The sequence below is a fragment of the Pelophylax lessonae genome, assembly GCF_965119305.1.
Source record: "Pelophylax lessonae genome assembly, chromosome: 3".
In the NCBI taxonomy this organism is placed as follows: Eukaryota; Metazoa; Chordata; class Amphibia; order Anura; family Ranidae; genus Pelophylax; species Pelophylax lessonae.
The window spans coordinates 556831471-556850418 of NC_138770.1; the positions used below are offsets into that span (position 1 = coordinate 556831471).

The 18948-nt window shown below is 42.1% G+C and overlaps 1 protein-coding gene across 1 annotated transcript in view; it reads right to left on the bottom strand.

The window, feature by feature from the left end:
- The window catches only part of ACOXL (acyl-CoA oxidase like), a 687302-nt gene that overhangs the window by 162871 nt on the left and 505483 nt on the right, over positions 1 to 18948 (bottom strand). The window lies entirely within an intron of this gene.

The following is an 18948-nucleotide window of genomic DNA, read 5'->3' on the forward strand; positions in this document are numbered from 1 at the left end:
ATTGAAGGTCGAGATTTGGTGTATGGGCAACTTTATTAATCGCTTTTCACCTGCGCTCTGTAATCGCCGAGTCCTTTAGACTCAGCTGATCACAGATCAGGGTAAAGGGCCAATCACAGTGGTCCTTTACCACGTGATCAGCTGCGTCCAATGACAGCTGATCACGGATGTAAACACAAGCTAGTTATCGGCTTTTCTTTCCTCATGCTGACAGCTTGAGGAGAGAGGAAGAGAGCCGATAACTGGATTGTGTTAAAGCGACACTGATAATCAGGGCGCTAATAATCAATGTCCTGATAATTAGTGCAGTCCCAACAGTGCCCACCAGTGCTGCCAATCAGTGCCCACCAGTGCCCCCTACCAATGCCGCCTACCAGTGCTGCTTATCAGTGCTACTTATCAGTGCCACCTACCAGACCCCATCAGTGCTGCCTCATCAGAGCCTTCTCATCAATGCCCACCAGTGCCGCCTCATTATTGCACCCTATCCGTGCCCATCAGTGCACATCAGTGCAGCCTCATCAGTGAAGGAGAAAAATAACCTGTTTGAAAAACTTTATAATAAATTATGAATTTTACATTTTTTTTTATCGACAGACACAGCGCTCCATAAAATCATAACTACTGGGTTATATTGCCTCCTCCAGGAGTAGGACTAGGCAGAACAAAAAAACACCTGGCTACGCCCATGGGCCACCCTCAGCTTGGTATATAACCCCCCTGTCTGCTCTTGGTATTCAGTTTAGTAGCAAACAGTATTACAAGTATCAAAACTCCATAGAGGGGTGGGTGCTGTGTCCAATTTTCTCTTTCATTCATCGTCAGACACAGCGCTTCATAAATCATAACTACTGGGACATCCAAAAGCGGTGCCAAAAGGAAAATGAGGGGTGGGGAAAATAACCCAAGGCTAAACATAAGTGCCCTTAACCAGGTCACAGGAGCCCCATCTGAAAAAAAAAAGGTTAAAGAAAATACCCCTCAAGACCGAACAGCCCCTCTTAAACAGCAGCCTGCAAAACTTTGACCAAGTGGCCGCCTTACAAACCTGCGACATTGATGCCCGATGACGGAAGGCCCAAAAGCACTCAGCGCCTGATTAGAATTCGTCATGACAGGGAAAGGTGGAACCTGACCTTTAATGGAACAGGCCTGAGACACCGTCCATCTGGAGATGGTAACTAAAGAAGCGGCCAGCCCTTTTCTTGGTCTGTCCGTAACCACTAAAAGCAAGTCTAGCTTCTGAAAGGACTCAGTAGCTGCCAGATACACCCAAATCGCACGAACCATATCCAAGGTATGCAAAGCAAATTCCTTGGGATGAGCTGGCTTGGGACACAAGGAAGGCAACATGTCCTCTTTCAAATGGAAGGACAGATCAATGAGAGCTTTCTTAGAGGCTTGGTCTGCGGACCAATTCTTAAGCCATGGCAAGCGCTCCAATCACCACCGCTGGAACAGAAAGCTGTATCCAAAGCTGCATCACAAATAAACTGCAGCCCATGGACCAACTGGTCCGCTTAATAAACATAAGCAGCGGAGACCTGCTCACTCCCCAGGTCCTGGCACAAAGCTTGGCCCATTCAGTTAGGGTCTGAGACACCAGGACTGAGGCAAAGACTAACCGCAATGCGGAACCAGCCATAGTAAACATCAGAGGCGTAACTAGAACCTTCAGGGCCCGGTGCAAGAAACCATGAGGAGCCCCCCGGACAGGGCCCTTCCCTTCAAGCCCGGGGCTCTTCCCACTGATCCTGCGGCCCTTTGCTCTCATTGCGGGGCCCTTTATTACGGTCCCGCAGTGAGACCCTTTCACAACTTCTGCAGTAAGCCCCATTCCTGCCATCTTGGGGCCTCCCCACGGTGGTGGAATGCCAGGGGCTGGTCGCAAGTGTGACCTTTGCGATCCTGGAAGTTTACCCACTGGTGTCAGTAGTTTTTTTTTTATATTTTAATTGTATTATTTTTCATCATTTTATTTAATTTTTTTACAATGTCACTGACTATGACTCTGTCCATTTAGAAAAGGAAGGAGCTGGTAAATTACATATTTACCAACCCCTTCCTGGTTCTCTATCATGACACATTCTCTGCAGCAGCCGGCAGGAGAGGGTAAGGAGCACAGTGGGGAGGGGGGGGCAGCACAGTGGGGGGGGGACCAGAGGAGCACACAGGGGCCCAGAGACAGCAGAACACAAGAGAACTGGATAGGAGGAGTGGTGGGGGCAGCATACAGAGGAACCAATCTCCTCCATTTTCCTCCTGCAACGACAGGAGTAAAAAGGAGGACAGTGATTTCTCTACATGCTGCCCCCGCCGTCCCTCCTATCCAGGTGTAGAGGAGACCCACAGGCCCCCTGGAGCATGGGGCCCGGTTGCAATTGCAACTCCTGTAGTTATGCCCCTGGTAAACATGCTGCATGCCACAGCCTCCGCTTTCCTGTTAGCCGGGTCCTTAAAGAACGGGGATTCCTCTACTGGGATCATGGTTGCTTCTTTCAACTTGAAAACAGGAGGGTTCACCACTGGTGAACTAGTCCACTTTTTTTAAAAGTGACTCCTCAAAAGGGAAATGTACAGCAAAATGTTTGGGGATCAGGCTCAGATTTAGATGAGACAGTCTGAGCAGGGGAAAACAGAAGTAGAAAAGCTGTTGGCCAAGGGACTGCAGAGACTCAAGCCCGATCAAGCCTTGAGGAGGCAACTCCTGGAGGAGGCAATATAACCCAGTTGTTATGCTGTATGGAGCGCTGTGTCCGTTGATGAATGAAAGAGAAATTATCCTTATCCCAAAAATTCTATATATTATATGGCACTCCCCAATTTTTATACCCCGAAAATACTTCAGGTATTGAATTATAATATTATTGTTATACAGGATTTATATAGCATCAACAGTTTGAGCAGCACTTTACAATAAAAAGTGAGACAGTACAGTTACAATAAAATATAATACAAGAGGGTTAAGTGGGCCCTGCTCACAAGAGCTTACAATCTAATAGGGTGGGGCAAACATTTATAGCTGTGGGGGGTGAGCTGAAAAATAAAATTAGTTGGAGGCGTGATAGAATTCCCTGAAGAGCTGAGTTTTCAGCAGAGATTTATAGTAACTAAGTAGAACTACTTAACTACTGTACTTAAGTACCGAAAGGCGGTATCTGTACTTTCCTAGAGTAGAATTTTTTTCTCCTACTTCCACTTTTACTTCACTACATTTTTTCAATGATTTCAATACTTCTACTCCGATATTTTTTTTTGTGCTGCATAGTTACTCGTTACAATTATAAAAATTACCCCTGCCAGAACAGTAGATGGCAGGTTTCATGAAGCTCAAAACATGTGTATTATCAGCGCATACGAAAATAAAAGCTACTGTATGTATAAATAAAAGCTGCATTTTAAATAATAAAAAACAATATGATGTTCAAACTTTTGACTTCTTTGTTTAATAACTACATAAAACAGTACTTGTACTTTTACTTTCAGTACTTGAGTAGCAAAATTTTTTAAAAAACTACTTAAATACTTAAGTACAAAAAATGTTGAATACTTTAGTACTTCTACTCAAGTCACTTTTTGATCGAGCACTTGTACTTTTACTCAAGTATGGGTTTCGAGTACTTTATACAACTCTGGTTTTCAGGGATCGCCTAAATGCAGCCAGAGTAAAAGACAGCCGGATAGATTGAGGTAGAGATTTCTGGAAGATGGGAGAGGCTCTGCAAAAGAGCATGGCAAGAGGAGACAAGGACGCTTGAGGGCAGGAGGTCTAGAGGGGAGCAGAGAGGATGGTTTTGGTGATATTTGGAGGCAAGATTGGTGATGTAGCTCACAGCAGAGTTGTGAATGGCTTTGTATGGTATTAGTAATTTTAACATAATTCGCTGGGCAATTGGAAGCCAGTGTAGGGATTGGTGGAGAGGGGTGGCAGACACTGAGCCGTTGGTAAGGTAGATGAGTCTGGCAGCAGCATTCATGATAGGCTGGAGTTACAATAGTTCTAGTCAATCCATTTCTCTCGTAGATATCCTAACATCTTCTTCATCAATCACATTGATATCTACCCTATATCAGCTTTTGTCAACCCCTACAGTCCACACAATAGCCTATAGTAAGAATATTTTCTGGTAGACTGATGTAGGCCCTTCGTAAAATGAAGAATGGCAGGAGGTCCTAGCTGCACATAGCACATTTTTGGGTATGTATGTAGCGCTACCCCAAAGGATCTGCTTGGAAATTTGGGTTCTACTACGCCTCGACTCCAAGGACACCCCGAGCTCCTCTGACATACCTAGTTGAATGAAAGTCACTGCAAGCACTTAAAAGGACACGAGTATATATACCTTTAACTCAGCTATGAATTAGCACCAGGAAATAGACACAAGATTGTTAAGTGGTAAATAAAATCAATGTATTGGTACAGGTCAGACTAAATGGTGGTTTGGGCATAAATGAATACACATAAGGTAGGTTCAGACATAGTCCTCTAGACAATTCCTCATTAACATATGAATCATCAATAAAGAGTGCATATAAGCATTAACTACAATGTTGATAATAATACTATACACAGTCTAAGGTGCACTCTAGGAGAATGGCTAGAATATAGTGCAATGTCCTCTAAAAGGTATCTCTTAGCATAAGCAATGGGTAAAGGTCTCAGTGTAGAAGCTCTAAAGGAGCAGACTTTAGTCCTAACTCTTCAGCCGGCTAGTGTAGGTGCCCAATGGTACTGTAGGTGCATATGACAATAGTTCAAGTCAAGCCTACAGGCAGCAATAAGGCTACTAGGCAGCTATATGGTCAGTTCCTAAAGGGCTCAGTCTCTATAGCAGCAAATAGCAAATTCCCACAGCAGTATCTCACTAGTCCCAGCAATACTGCAGCTTACCACTCAGTCAAAAACAGTGATTAGTCCACTCTTCACGCTCTACTCAGGTGACTCTGGTTGATGGCACACCTGAACTCAGCACTCCAGATCCTGCTCAGACTGCCGTTATGCAGCATTGGTATTGCACACTGGACAGCTAAATGCTGAGAAAATGCTTTCCCTCCTGGCAATCTCCTTCTGGAAAATGCTTCTTCCAGAAGCTCCTATTACAGTAGAGTCTCTCTCCTCTGGACTACAGTTCCCACAGTGCAGAGCTGCCTGAACCAGTCTTCTGAAATATTCCTGCTCAGAAGCTCCTTCCTCTTGCTAATCTAGCAGTTAAGTTTAGCACAGCAGGGCAGCAGCTACAGAGGGCAGGTACAGCCCGTGTTTCTCTCACTTTACGTTCTTAGCCAAGCACCTGGCTACATCTATATAGGGGTACTGTGGACCAGCCTTTTTCAACCAGGGTGCCCTGGGGCACCTTAAGGTATATTCAGGGGTGCCTTACCAAAATGCCTAAAAATTGCCCAGAATTTGTATACAAGCCAGCAAGTGGAACAAAACTTCCTTTTAGTTACAAAAAGCCACAGATTCTTATTGTGCACCAGTACGCCCTTCTAGCTTCCGGAGTCCTAAAACTCAATGACATCATCAGTTAATAAGCAGGATGATGGTTGCCTTCAATGAATCCTTGTTTGACCCTTCCCTTGCCCCTCTTCATCATCGCTGGGGTCAAATTAGCTGAGTGATGGAGAAAAACTGAGGGAGAAGAGAACCATTGCACTACTAGTCAGTACCAGTGTTCTAAAGTGTATTTGGTTTGGAATAATAAATGAACTCCAACATTGGGCGTCCTACGTGTGTGGATGTTGCTGCATTGCATAAAACGATAAGAATCGTTTTTTATATTTTAGAAAGGGTTGCCTCGAGATTATCCATAATTTTAAAGGTTGCCTTGACTGAAAAAAAGTTGAGAAACACTGATGTGGACAATATAAAAAAAACTGGAGCAGGAATGTCATTTTTTTTAGATTTGCCCTCTCAACTATAGTCAGGGCAATTGGGTCCACATTTTGGATTTTTCATTGAACTAGCAGTGGAGATAGATGAAGTTTCACATACTCCCAGGGACTCTGCAGAAACAATCACACCTATGCCAGGGATGGGGCATAGAAGTAAGTAAAGAGGTAAAGTGGAATTATTTGAGTTTATTACTAAGCCAGAAAATCTGTCAAAGCTTCATAGTATGGTATGACATGCTCTAGGGAGGTTGTTGTATCTCCTAGAAATAAAATGTGACCATATAAGATTTTTTTATTCTCATCATATTGGGTATTTCAGTGATATGTGGTTTAAATAGAACAGCCATTGCTAGGGATTTTATCACCAAACCAAATAGTAAAGTGAGAGCAGACAGCCTTGCCCGGTGCTTCTTCCAAATAGGAAAGGGGGTGAAAGGGAATTATTATTACAGTAGGTATTCTGGTCTTGGGAGAGGCGAGTTATAGCAATTTAATAAACTTTGGGCCTACCCCCATTACTAACAACTCCCACATGTTTGTGCCTATCTCCACCACACATAACAAATCCTACATGTAATCCCATTCAGCGGGATCAAAAGCTTTGGTAGCATCTGCAGAGAACGTATTGCCCTGTTATCCTTGTTTTGCAAATGACATTGCAAATTGAGGAAGACTTTCCGTATTTTTACTGCAGTTGACCTTTGAGAAATTAATCCAGATTAAACATGGGTCTCTAGTGTAGATATGACTTTTGATAATTAGAGAGCTAAAGATTTAACCAATATATGTGGTAAGCAGTGAGATGAGGTGATAAGAGTCTGGTTTGAAGGGATCTTTAGTAGGCTTGGAATTACTACAAAAAATTACTAATTTGTAAGGGCAGAGAGGGTACCCACAAATATGCCTCTTCCAGTGCAGGAGATGTGAAGTATGTGTAAAAAGTATTTGCACAATGTCTGTATTTGGGGGCGCTTCCCAATATGCCTGTTACATTAGGGCGAGCGGCTGAGTCTTTGAGATCTTTGAAGCTGCTGCATTCTCATAGGTTGAATAAACTGCCTGCACACAGCATCTGCCAGCTAGGAGCGCAGAAACAAACAGACTGTTCACCATGTACAGGCATCAGTGCCCAAGTAAACAAGGGCTAAAACATATGGGAAAGAATAAAAGACACAAAATTAAATTTTATATTGTGAGCTGTGAAGGAAAGAAGTGGTATATTTTGTTAAATATGTATCCTGTCGCAACCTATGGCAAAAGCATTAATAATAATTTCCTTTCATTTGATTCATGAAGATCTCATGTTCCAGAAGAGGGACTGGAGTTGTTGGAGATTAGTCATTGAAGTTCTCTTCCCATAGCTTATTCAAGATAGGGCTCTGTGCGCAGGTGTTAATAATAATATGGATGAATATTAAAGCAAGCCAACAGGACTGTTCACTTTGAAGTTCTCGCAGAAGAAAGCATGATAGCAGAGTTACAGTTACCAGCAAGTCACAAAAATAGAGTAACCGTGAAAAACAAAGAGAAACAAGAAAAAACCAAGACTGTACCCCAACTGGTCTCTGGAACATAAATTAATCCCCCTGGATTGCCAGTGAGAGGGGGAAAGGGGTGCAGTCCGATGTACCATGTAGTTCAAGTCAGTGCTGCTTAAGATGAAAAGGTACCACTACGGCAGGGATCCTCAAACTACGGCCCTCCAGCTGTAGTGGAACTACACATCCCATGAGGCATTGTAAAACTCTGACATTCACAGACATGACTAGGCATGATGGGCATTGTAGTTCCTGAACAGCTGGAGAGCCATAGTTTAAAGAGCCATGCTAGCACCTTTTTTTATACATGTAAAATTAAAAGTCCCGGTTTGACCTGAATGCCCCACATAAAAGCATGGCCAAAATGCTGTAATTTAGCTGCAGCATCCTAAATCAAGCTGGAGTCAGGCCAACCCAAGCTGGGGCTGCCCGGTTTATGGTAGAGAGGTCTTCCTTGTGATTGATTTTTGTATCATCATTGCTTTTTTCACTTAGGAGTGCTACCAGCGAATAGGAAGAGTTCCAGTGGGCATAGGAGTCTGAGACTGTATTGTGTGCAGTGGTGGCAGGTTAGAAATCAGAAGCAGGGGCAGGAGCACAGTGTAACATCTGTCTACATTGGTGATCGCCCACACGCTCTATTTTTAGTTTGTGGTTCACAAAAAATTATTATACCTTTGCAATGATCTTTAGACTATGATTATGTTCAACATAAATTAGCAATAATGTAACAGTAACACTGTTATGATACACTACTGAATGATATTCCTAAAAATTACTGTAGGATAGACAGTGTTCCTTTGTGTTTTCATACACAGCATGCATATTGTTTGCTCATGTCTTCACTAGATTTCTTATTTCAGAAATAAATAAACCTCAGTCTTTTCACTTCTCCCATGGCTTCCCCATTTTACTGCCAAAGTTTTCGGTAACACCATATATGCTGCCCAGGTGCTAACAGAGCAAGAGTGCAGGAGAAACTCTCCTAGATATTAAAAGTTTTTATTTACACAGCCATTGCATGAAGGGTTACATTGTTAAAATTGCCTAAAATTAAAACCATACAAAGCCTGCACTTTATGAAAATATGCAAATGTGTTAATTGTGTAGTTTGCAAAACAGAAAAAACATTATAGTAGTTGCTTTCAGTGCCAAGATTTCACTGCTGCTGTCAATCAATTCCTGGGAGAATAGACCAGTGGTAGGAGGTTGGGGCGAGCCGGGCTATGTGTGTGTCAATAGACATACACAGCTCGGCTTGGGAGCGGCTTCCTATGGTGTACACAGAGAAGAAAAGGAGCAAAAAATGCCTGTGGAGGACCCCAAAAAAGAATACCACTGCAGAGAGCAGGTAAGAATAACTTTATTTTAATAAAAATATCTTTGCCTTTGTAACCTTTTTAGGCCAGTTTGTTTTGTATAGACAAGGTAAGAATTGTAACTCTTATTAGGCTTTTACTGTTGTTTGTGTCACTAGGGAGATTCACCTTCTCTTCATCCTGGAGACCACTGTTATTAGGAATAAAAAGTAAAGGAAAATCCAAAGTCGTCACTGAGTTGTCACCTGAACAGGATTAGAGAGAGAACCTTCCAATGGGAACCACAGTTCTGGTGATAATCGCCTTCCTTTGGAGAGATTTCTTCTCTCTACAAAGAATTGACAGCACATATTTCTGGAAGACTAGGCAACTGTATCAGTGCTAGACTTAAAGTAGTACTTCACTTTTGTTAACAAAATAATATAGCATGTAAAATTGCTATACTAGCTATTTTGTAATTTATTGTATAAAATTACTTGCACATTTAATTCTGTAACTGCTGTAATGTTGTAAAACTTTAAAGAAATTAAATGCAATATTGGATCCTGAAGGTGTCTTGTCTTTTGTATACACAATTGCCTGGAAAACTGAATATTTCCTATGAAATACTTACTGTAATTTTCCCTTCCATAGGACCCGACTCCCAAAAAAATGTCATGCTGAGTCAAAGGCTGCCTTCTGTAACTAGCCTATTCATGACACTGGGAGGGAATTCCTGCTGTCATGGAGCACATCGGAAATAGAAAATTACGGTAAGTATTTCACAGGAAATTTTTAGTTTTCCTGACAGGCTCTATGGCAGCATACTCTTGGGAACTAACTAGCCCGAAATACAAGGGTGGGATGCCATCCTCCTACAAATATTTCTGGCGCCCTTTCATAGGGAGCCAACAGAGCCTACACACTACTGGTTGAGTGTGTGTGGCCACTGCTTCTGCTTCTGTAGGTAAGCCCTAAGCTCTATAAGCCTATTGGCTAGCTGGAATGACCCATCCAGCGATGATTCTGGATATCTCTGTCCCGCTGGTTCTGCTACTGAGAGTGAAAAATATGTCCTAGAATTCGGAGCAAAGCTATAGCTTGAGAGCATGCTTGAAGTATCCCAATATCCATGGCATTGAACCAGTTATCCCTGGTGCTCCTGCATATGGGAGGAACAAAACTTTTGTCCTGTTTTGTTCCTCCCATACTGTATAAAAAAACAGTATGGGTAGTGTTTTTACGGTATAGCTAAAAACACTACCCATACTAAGCAGAATGCCAACGAGGATCCCTCATGGCAAAAAGGCCCAGGTCTCAGCAAACCTCCTGACTGAGGTAAAAAATAATCCTTAGAGAGTCTGCCTTTATGACCGAACCTTTACACAAAACTTAATTGAAAGAGATCCCATCTGGAGCAGCAAACTGCCAAAGGGTCCTAAAGGTCCTGATTCTGGCAAACTTCCTGCTGAGGATGTAGCCCTTAGAGAGAATGAAATCATGACTCAATCCTTATTCCAAATGGACTGGAGGTGATCCCACCTGGAGCTGTAAGTCACCAAAAGGATCCTTCCTAGCCTAAGGCTTTGATCCTGGCAAACTTCCCAGCTGAAGAGATAGCCCTTAGAGTACATGTCTTCATAGCTCAGTCTTTACACAAGCTGTACTGAAAAGAGATCTCATCTGGAGCTGGCAAGGAAGTCCAGAGCAAGTAGTAAATCCGACCTAGAGAGTCTTGGCTTTCGTTGGAGTCTCAGATGCAGCCCCCCATTAAAGTATTAGATGAGTGAAGGATAGTCTACCCATGAGACATCCCAAATGACAGGCACTGCGGAGATCTGCCCTCTTCTAACAGAGCTTTAGAATAAGTTGAAGTCCAGAATGCACCTGATCAGAGGACTGAAGCAAAAGAAAACAAAGCAGTCCAAACTGAATAAGCGTTATTCAAATCCTTTTCTTAGAATTTATAGATATTAGCTTATAGAAACAACAGCCAAGTCTCATCAGTCTCTTCCTGCCAGGATGGGAAACTGGAAGAGATGAACAAGGGTGGAGTATTGCACTCTGCGACAGAAGATCTTATCCCGGAGAAAGAACTTCAATCCGATAACCCGGTATCAAAGGCAGGAACCCAGGCCTGTTTGGCCATTGGGAAATTACTGCAATAATTGCCACGATCTTTAGCAACAGATCCCAAAAAACTGCATATGGATCGGACAGAAGAGAAAGCATATAGCTTGTGAGACATTACCTGATCTGTCACAGCATCCACACCCAGGACGTGGCCCAGGCCCCTAGGGAAAAGCTTTCCCACTTGTAACCATAAGAAGATGCTAGCAGATCGAACTCTGACATCTTGTCCAGAGACTAAATCTACTTGGAGGAACCTGGATGTAGGAACCACTTGTTGCCCAATTGGGCCACAGATTATGGATTATTTCCAGAAGTTCTGAATGAGAGGATATAGAAATTCTACTCCACCCAGATCACAGCCATCTCCACCTCTCTTCAGTGAGCTGACCCTGCAGGTTCTGACCTGCCTTCTGATGTAGGACACCACTGTGAAGTTGTTCAGCCTCACTGGAGACTAAAAAGCCTGCTGTCGGGTGACAAAAGGCAAAGGGAGTATAAAAGAGCTAGCCAGAAAACCAGAATGTTCGAAATAACTTCCCAATTAGGGAGTTCTACTGCCAAAACAACTTCCCGACAGGGGAGTTCAACTGGCAATAGCTCAGCAGCATAAAAGATTTATTACTGTGCCAGCACCCAATGCTTCATCTGCCTGCTTGGGAGACATGAATAACTGGGTGCTTTGAGAAAGAAAAAAAGAATAGCTGGGTGCATGATCAACATTGGAGAAAAAACCCTTTCAAGACAGGAGGCTAGTTCCATTAAGCACACCTCAATATAGGGATGGGAGAGACCATGGTCCTGATCATCAGTTATTGGGATGCTGACAGGTGAAGAAAAAGCCAGGATTACCCAGCGTCCTACCACCAGTATGCTCTAGTGGCAAAAACAATGTATCCTGAACCGTGATAAATTAAGCTCTCAGATACACAAAGATTTGTGTAGGAGACACACGCCCCTTTTTAAAAGACTAGCCAGCCAATTTCTTGTAGGGTTCTGAGAACTCCAGCTGTATTCTTGAGAGGGATCCCTGTCCAGAGGAGGAGTGGATCGAGAACCCAACCAGCAGTCATGCATTCCGCATAACTTCTTGACCCATGTGGAAACAGAGGTATTTCGGAAAAGATAGCTCTGGGAGTTGGAAAAAGGCATCCCTCTGAGCAACAATAGTACTCTTAAAATCACATCTGCTGAAATTGGAATTGCTTTCCCTAGAGACAGCAAGATCAACGTTGGCTAACAGAAACTGTCTATTGTTGCTGGAGCACAGGATTCCTCCTGTCACAGTCAGAGTCTTGAAGGCAACTGATTGTCCAACATGGCCTAAAGTGCTTGTCCTGAGGGTCCAACCGTCCAAGACCAAAGCTGTATCTTCCTTTTTTTTTTTTTTTTTTTTTTTTTTTTTTTATTTAAAATTTTTCGACAGTTTAACAAGTCAGAAAATACAACAGGTATACACAAGAATTGTACATAGCAAAATGCAACAGTGGCTGGAAGGATCCAGCAGGAGGGAAGGGGAAGAGTGGAAAGGGGGGGATGGCCAGAACTCCATGGCCAGACATTACATGAGTCCCAGGTTGGCATGGGTGGCGGGGATGGAGGAGGCACTCATAGAGAATGCAAATGCAAAATCTACCGGGGGGGGGGGGGTCGTCCGAGGTTCTTGACACGTGCTTGAGAAAGACGTTCCACTTGGCGTGGAAGAGGCCAGTAGTAGAGGGGGACACATTGTCCATGTTGATGCGGTCAGTGGAAAGGAGTGTGGTTAGCTCTGGCTGTAGCATGGATGCAAGGGGGGTGGTATTTGTAATCCAATGTTTCAGAATTAGTCGCCTGGCAATGAGTAGAGTGGTAAGGATCCAGAGACGAGGGGAAACGTCTGATATGCTTGACCATTTCTGCAGGCGTTTGTCCCAGTAGCCAAACAGTAGGATATCTTCCTTTTTAGAAGAGGAGCAACCAGGTCCCTTTACGATATGTATGGCACAATCTGAAAAAGACCAGTAAGCAACCTCTCCTACAGAAGCATAGCTCTTTGCTGACTACTTGGTTGAGGACTCTCTCTCTTCAATTCTTTCTAGACTCTAAGCCAAGAGCTGCTGGAGAAAACCTCTTTGGAGTTTGACATAGACTCTTGAACTGCAGTCTTACTTACTTACTATGAGGCAGGAGGCCAGACTAAACGCAACTCTTAGCTATCAAATGAAGCTATCCCTTGAAGGGGACTGTTTAGACTCTTGCAATGCAGACAAGATTGTCTCACTTGAAAAATTATTCCCAGCTCTTTGCTATCAAATGAAGCTAGCCCTTGAAGGGGACAGTTTAATCTCTCGCAATGCAGACCAGATTTTCCTACTTGTCAGAATTATTCTTTAGGATAGAATTCATATTCTTCATCCCAACTTCCATTACATTGGAAGAGAGGAAGGGGTTAGGGCAGGTTCCCAAGCTGCAACTGCAGACAGATATACCCGTTAAGGAAAAATCAAACAGACTTACCACCAGAAGACGCTACACCCCCAAATGACACATCTAAATTATTATTTTTGAGTATACCCCTGAAGGACACAGCATCCTCCAAAAATAACTCCATGTATACAGCTAAGATCATGAAGGCCACGTCAACCAGATAAGTGACTTATGCTGGAAATGCTGGAAAACCTCCTCATAAGTGCCTAATCTGACATCCTGCAGTGCAGGAAGAAGTGTCCTGATTGGGGTTTGAACTGAGCAAACCGGTACTGCAAGGTGCTGGCCACTAAGACATTCTGCTGCTCTGTCCTTCTGTTTATTTGCATCCCTCTTCAAAAATGAGCTTCTAGCTTAAACATCATAGGTAAAAAATTAGTCTTACAAAAGGGAGGTACTGTATAAAAACCTGCATATAGATCATCTTCAGCTGCCTCTTCCTGTTAGGAATTGTTTGAAGAGGGTTAAATTGTCCAGTTGACTGGTCCTGCATGGAAAAGGCTTGACAATGTCAGAGTAGAGAATCCTTGCACAGGGAGAGTTGTTAACAGACTCATTTAGTGTGTCTTGAGTACCCCTGAGAACCTGTTGATTACTGTCAACTTCCTCCCTGGATGCCTGAACAAAGCAGGAAATTCATTTTGGGTTTTTCCTGCCAAGGCACGATCACCAAAGGCCCAGTTTACAGTGTAGATAATACATGCAGATCTGGAGAGACTTAAAAGCAAGTGTCCATTAGTCAGTTTCCTATACATCAGCTTTAAGAGGTCCCCAGAAGCTCTGACAATCCAGGAACAGTACCAATAAGGAAGACACCACTCACCTCCAGCTTTAACCTGCATAGAGCAGCCACAGCATAGAGGAATTAGACTGCCGGACCTGTTGCAGTAAGAAATAAATCCCAGCTAACATAGTCTTAAGAGAGAACTACACATTGAGAAAAAAATTAACATGTAAAATTGCTGCTCAATGGTATATAACACCAGTAAGAGCACAAAAATGTAAACTAGAGAAATCTCCATTGTGCTGGGGTGGCTGTAACACGAAGGGTACAATGACCCACATATGGTCAGAATGCCCGAAAATCAGGGAATATTGGCAGAAAGTACAACAATATATAAGGGAGATCATAGGTATGGACATCATTGACGACAGATCGGAGTGTTTATTCCATAGTAAAGAAAAGAGCAAAAAAACAACAACATAAAAGCACAATATTACCACACTTAATAAATGCAGCAAAGGGGGCTATACCAAAAAAAATGGTTAGATCCGGAAAGCCTCTCAATGGGATTGGTTTAAAAGAATTGAATATATATATATATATATATATATATATATATATATATATATATATATATATATATATATATATATATATATATATATATACAAAATGGAGTACCCAAGTAGTAGAGAAGAAGATCACACAGAGTTTCTCTAACATCTAGGAAAAATGGACAGAATAAAAAAAAAAAAAAAAATAGGGAGTATGTAGTGATCAGAGCAGAATAGGCAAAGGGAGCGAAATGTGAGGTGGAGAGTGGGGAAGGAAAAGAGGTGGCACAATAAAGGACCTAGATGGGTGGGAAGTATAGGGGGGAGGAGGTATGAAAAGGGATATTGGTTAAATGGTTATTCAAATATGAGCTTATCTTTTTGTATGTATACATTTTATATTGACAACTAAATAAAGTTTAAATTTAAAAAAAAAAATTGCTGCTCGAGCCATGTAGCAAATTTTTAAATACCCTTCCAAATTCAATCCCCAGCTGCTGAAGTTTTCTAAGCTGTCCAAAAAAGGCAACGTAACAGTTGTTTGTTTGCTAGGTGAGAAAAAAAAAACCCCTTAACAACTGCTATAGGAATACTGACACTCCAGATTCTCACATCAGAATATGATCCTAGCAGGTGATTAATGAAACACATATCTGCTCAGGACAGAAAAAAAGGCAAAGGTAGGAAACTGCACAAACTTTGATAAATCGCTGAAATGCACATCGATCACCCAGCGCATAGTCATCTCCATAAAGAATTATTTTGGGTATTTTTTTTAAACATATGTGGAGATATTTCCTAGCAGCCCGCATGGCATTTGGTCCCTTCCGCTGACCTCAAGCCAAACAGACGCTGCAGCAACCATGCTGGGCACATTCAATGGTCACCCGCTGATAGCAGGGCATCCGACCGGCACAAATAGCTGCCAATATACGTTTTGCAGGTATCGATCTTCTGCGCACGTGTGCCATAACCCTGCCCCGCTAATAGCGGGGAACTCGTGACTACCTGAGCCATCCTAGAAGACTTTTGGACACTACAGGACTCTCCTGACATCCACACAGTTGTCCCGCAAGAGACCCGGCTGCCAATACTTCCAAAAGGTAGGAAAACTTCATACAAAGCATTCCAACAGGGCAAGCTACCCCTGCTGACACATCTATTGCTATAATCATCAGAAAGCATGACAGGAATATTCCCAGCTGTTACACTACCTACATTTCTTACTATCACTTGACTCACTCACCAGACTCAATATAGACTTGAAAAATTACATCAAGCTGACCTGACCACGACACCTTAGTTATCCATAACCTGCTGCCTAAAGGATATGTTCACTTTTAGTAACATGTTACACCCGTATTCAGGGTGTAACATGTTACTAAAGCAGCAGCTCCCAAACCCCTGATACCTATTTGTGACAGAGGATGGGGGGATCCTCTCCAAGCACCCACTGTCACACTTTAAACACAGGATGGCTGTGCAGGGCTCAACCCACACAGCCACGTCATTTGTTCACAGAGTTCTGTGAATGAACTACGAGTCCTGTCTGCCACCATGGCAGACGGATTTTAATTCTCAATAAACTGCAAAGGCACTGGTGAGCATCCTCATAGATTATTGATTCTTTCTGCAATTCAGTAATTGTCTGCCCATATGGCAGGAACAGGCAGACAGCTATACTGAGAGTCCGCAGGAGCCTGACACTGAACCCATGGTCTGCTGATTGGTGGTGCAATTTTTTAGCAGCTATAGTGTAAAAAAATAATAAATGAAAAATAAATGATAAATACAATTTTTACCTGCAAAATGACGTGCAGATTTTTTTTTTTTAAAAAGTTCAACTTATCCTTTAAGGAAACTCAACTTTGAGCCCCCAATTTCACCACCAAATGGAAAAGGCAGCTTGATATCACTCCAAGAAAAGTCTCACTGTGAAATAAGCTGACCTTTAAGATGGCCATACATTGATCGACTTTTGTACAAACAGCACGTCAAGTTTTCCCGATCGATCAGTGCCAAAGACTCCCCGCTGGCAGAATACAATAGCACAGTGGGAGGATTCATCCACTCGAATGTGTAGATGGGGGAATTCACTCTATTTTTCCCATTCAAGCTACTGATTGAACAAAAAAAAAAATTAATGTACGGTATGTGCTGCCCTACTCACAATATCAATCTCCTCCAGATAACAAGAGCCCAACTATAACATTCTAACCAGATAGTACAGTTTATATATTTATTCATAAATTTGATTTCTGTGTCCTAAAACATGCTGGAGGTGCCTGTCGACACCTGTGACAATGGGGTTGATGTACAAAAGACAAATAGGCTGTGTACTTTGCTGGTGCCGTTGCACTCAATTTCCCCAGAGCTTAGCAAATGTGGTGATAACCCAATCGAGTGAAAGAAAAAAAAAAAAAAATTTGCTTGCACATGATTGGATGGTGGAAATCAGCAGAGCTCTACCACATTCACTTAGCTCTGGGAAAATTAGTGAAATGCTCTTGCAAAGTGCACAGTCTATTCGACTTTAGTAAATCCATCCCACTGTCTCATATATATGGGGAGACATAAGATGATCTCCTGGGGCAAAGACACTACAGAAACAGTCATATGGTCCACATGGGTGTATATCAGATCTTTTGCAGCCTTTGTATCCTTTCTTGATAACAGGTATGTCTTTACCTGGAAAGGGAGGGTCCCAAACAATATTAACAAGAATTAACAATGAATGGTGTTTAGTAACAGTATGTAAGGCTTCTGATAATGTATACTTTTATACCCGATGTTCATCCATTCTCCTTTTTTCTCCTTATTGCTAAAACGTAATATAACAAAATTAAATATAAAGGTATAACATATATACAAATGAAATGTGTAATAAAGAAACTATTATGCCTGTTATTGTGTTTCTAAATCCAGTTGCTGTAGAATGACACAGCAATGCTCAGTCAAAACTTAATAGCAGGAAACACCTTTAGAAACCCTCACAATGTTGGCTTGCTAATAAGATGACCCTATGTAACCCTGAAAACAAGGCACCATTTCTTTAGATGTTACAGTGAAGATCGTGGTCAAGAAAACAGGCTGCAGTTCAGGTAAGGACAAGACAGGTGATCAATCTTTGTTATGAAGAAATTAGAAAGTCACCCCACCCACTGAGCACAGCTTCCTCTCAGAATCACCTTCTGTCCTCAGGTGGAACAGAAGTGGAATTTTACTGGAGCCATGCCAAAGAAATCGCAGTGTGACAATGCAAAGTAACACACCATGCAAATACTGCATACATCATTCCACACAATAAAAACAGAAGTTTGAGGTGATCCTAATACTGTATGTACAGTACATTCATTACATCATGCCTGATAATAGAGTGTGACAATGCGGCACAAATCCTGGTCAATATGTAACCACAACAACTGACAAATTCATCATGACAACAAACGAGGGGCTACCTTATGGGGTTGCTTTACTAATGCTGGAGAATGCAAAATCTGGTGAAGCTCTGCATAATAGCCAATCAGCTTATCACTTCAGCTCGTTCAATTAAGCTTTGACAAAAAACATGGAAGCTGATCGATTTCTTTGCATATCTGCACCAGATTTTGCACTCTCCAATAAGTTTAGTAAATTGACCCCTATGTTTTCTTTTCACTGATGCCACAACTATTATTGCTTCCATAACCGTGGCCAGTACCTAAAGAGTAACTTCTGCTGGGGAAAAAAAAAACAATTCCCCCTGGGTAATCTATGTACATTGCAGGGCTTTTAACACATTTTGTTGCAGATTCCTACCGCTTTCTGTTCTTAAGTAAGGGAAAGCTGTATGTTCAACTATGTCCTTGGAATAATGATTCCTGAATGGGAATGTCTGTGTTCAAAAAAGTCAACTGATGCACTTTCAAAGTTTTAATGAGAAAAGTTGCAGTACCTGTACCATTTTAAAAGTAATAAATCCTTAGGGAGTTTTTCACCAAAATGTTATTCCTATTGCAAAGGATGCCTAAAATTATACTTGTATCTTAGTGCAACAAATGGTAAAATCAGTAAGCCAATCACACATACAGGAAATTAAATATCCTAACATCTGTAAACCATCTGTGTACAGAAGGCCTCCAGGTTGCCAAACTGCATTTTACAGAAAGTTACAGTGGCTGCAGTATGAATAGGTGAGGTGGTTTTTAATACCAATAAATGATATGGCTTGTGTAGACTGTAAATTATATGGCTTGTGTACACTGCTCAAAAAAATTAAAGAAACACTTTGAAAAGCTCATTAGGAGCATGCCCTGACATTGTCAGGCATGCATACAAGCACGTGGGGGCCATAAAAACGA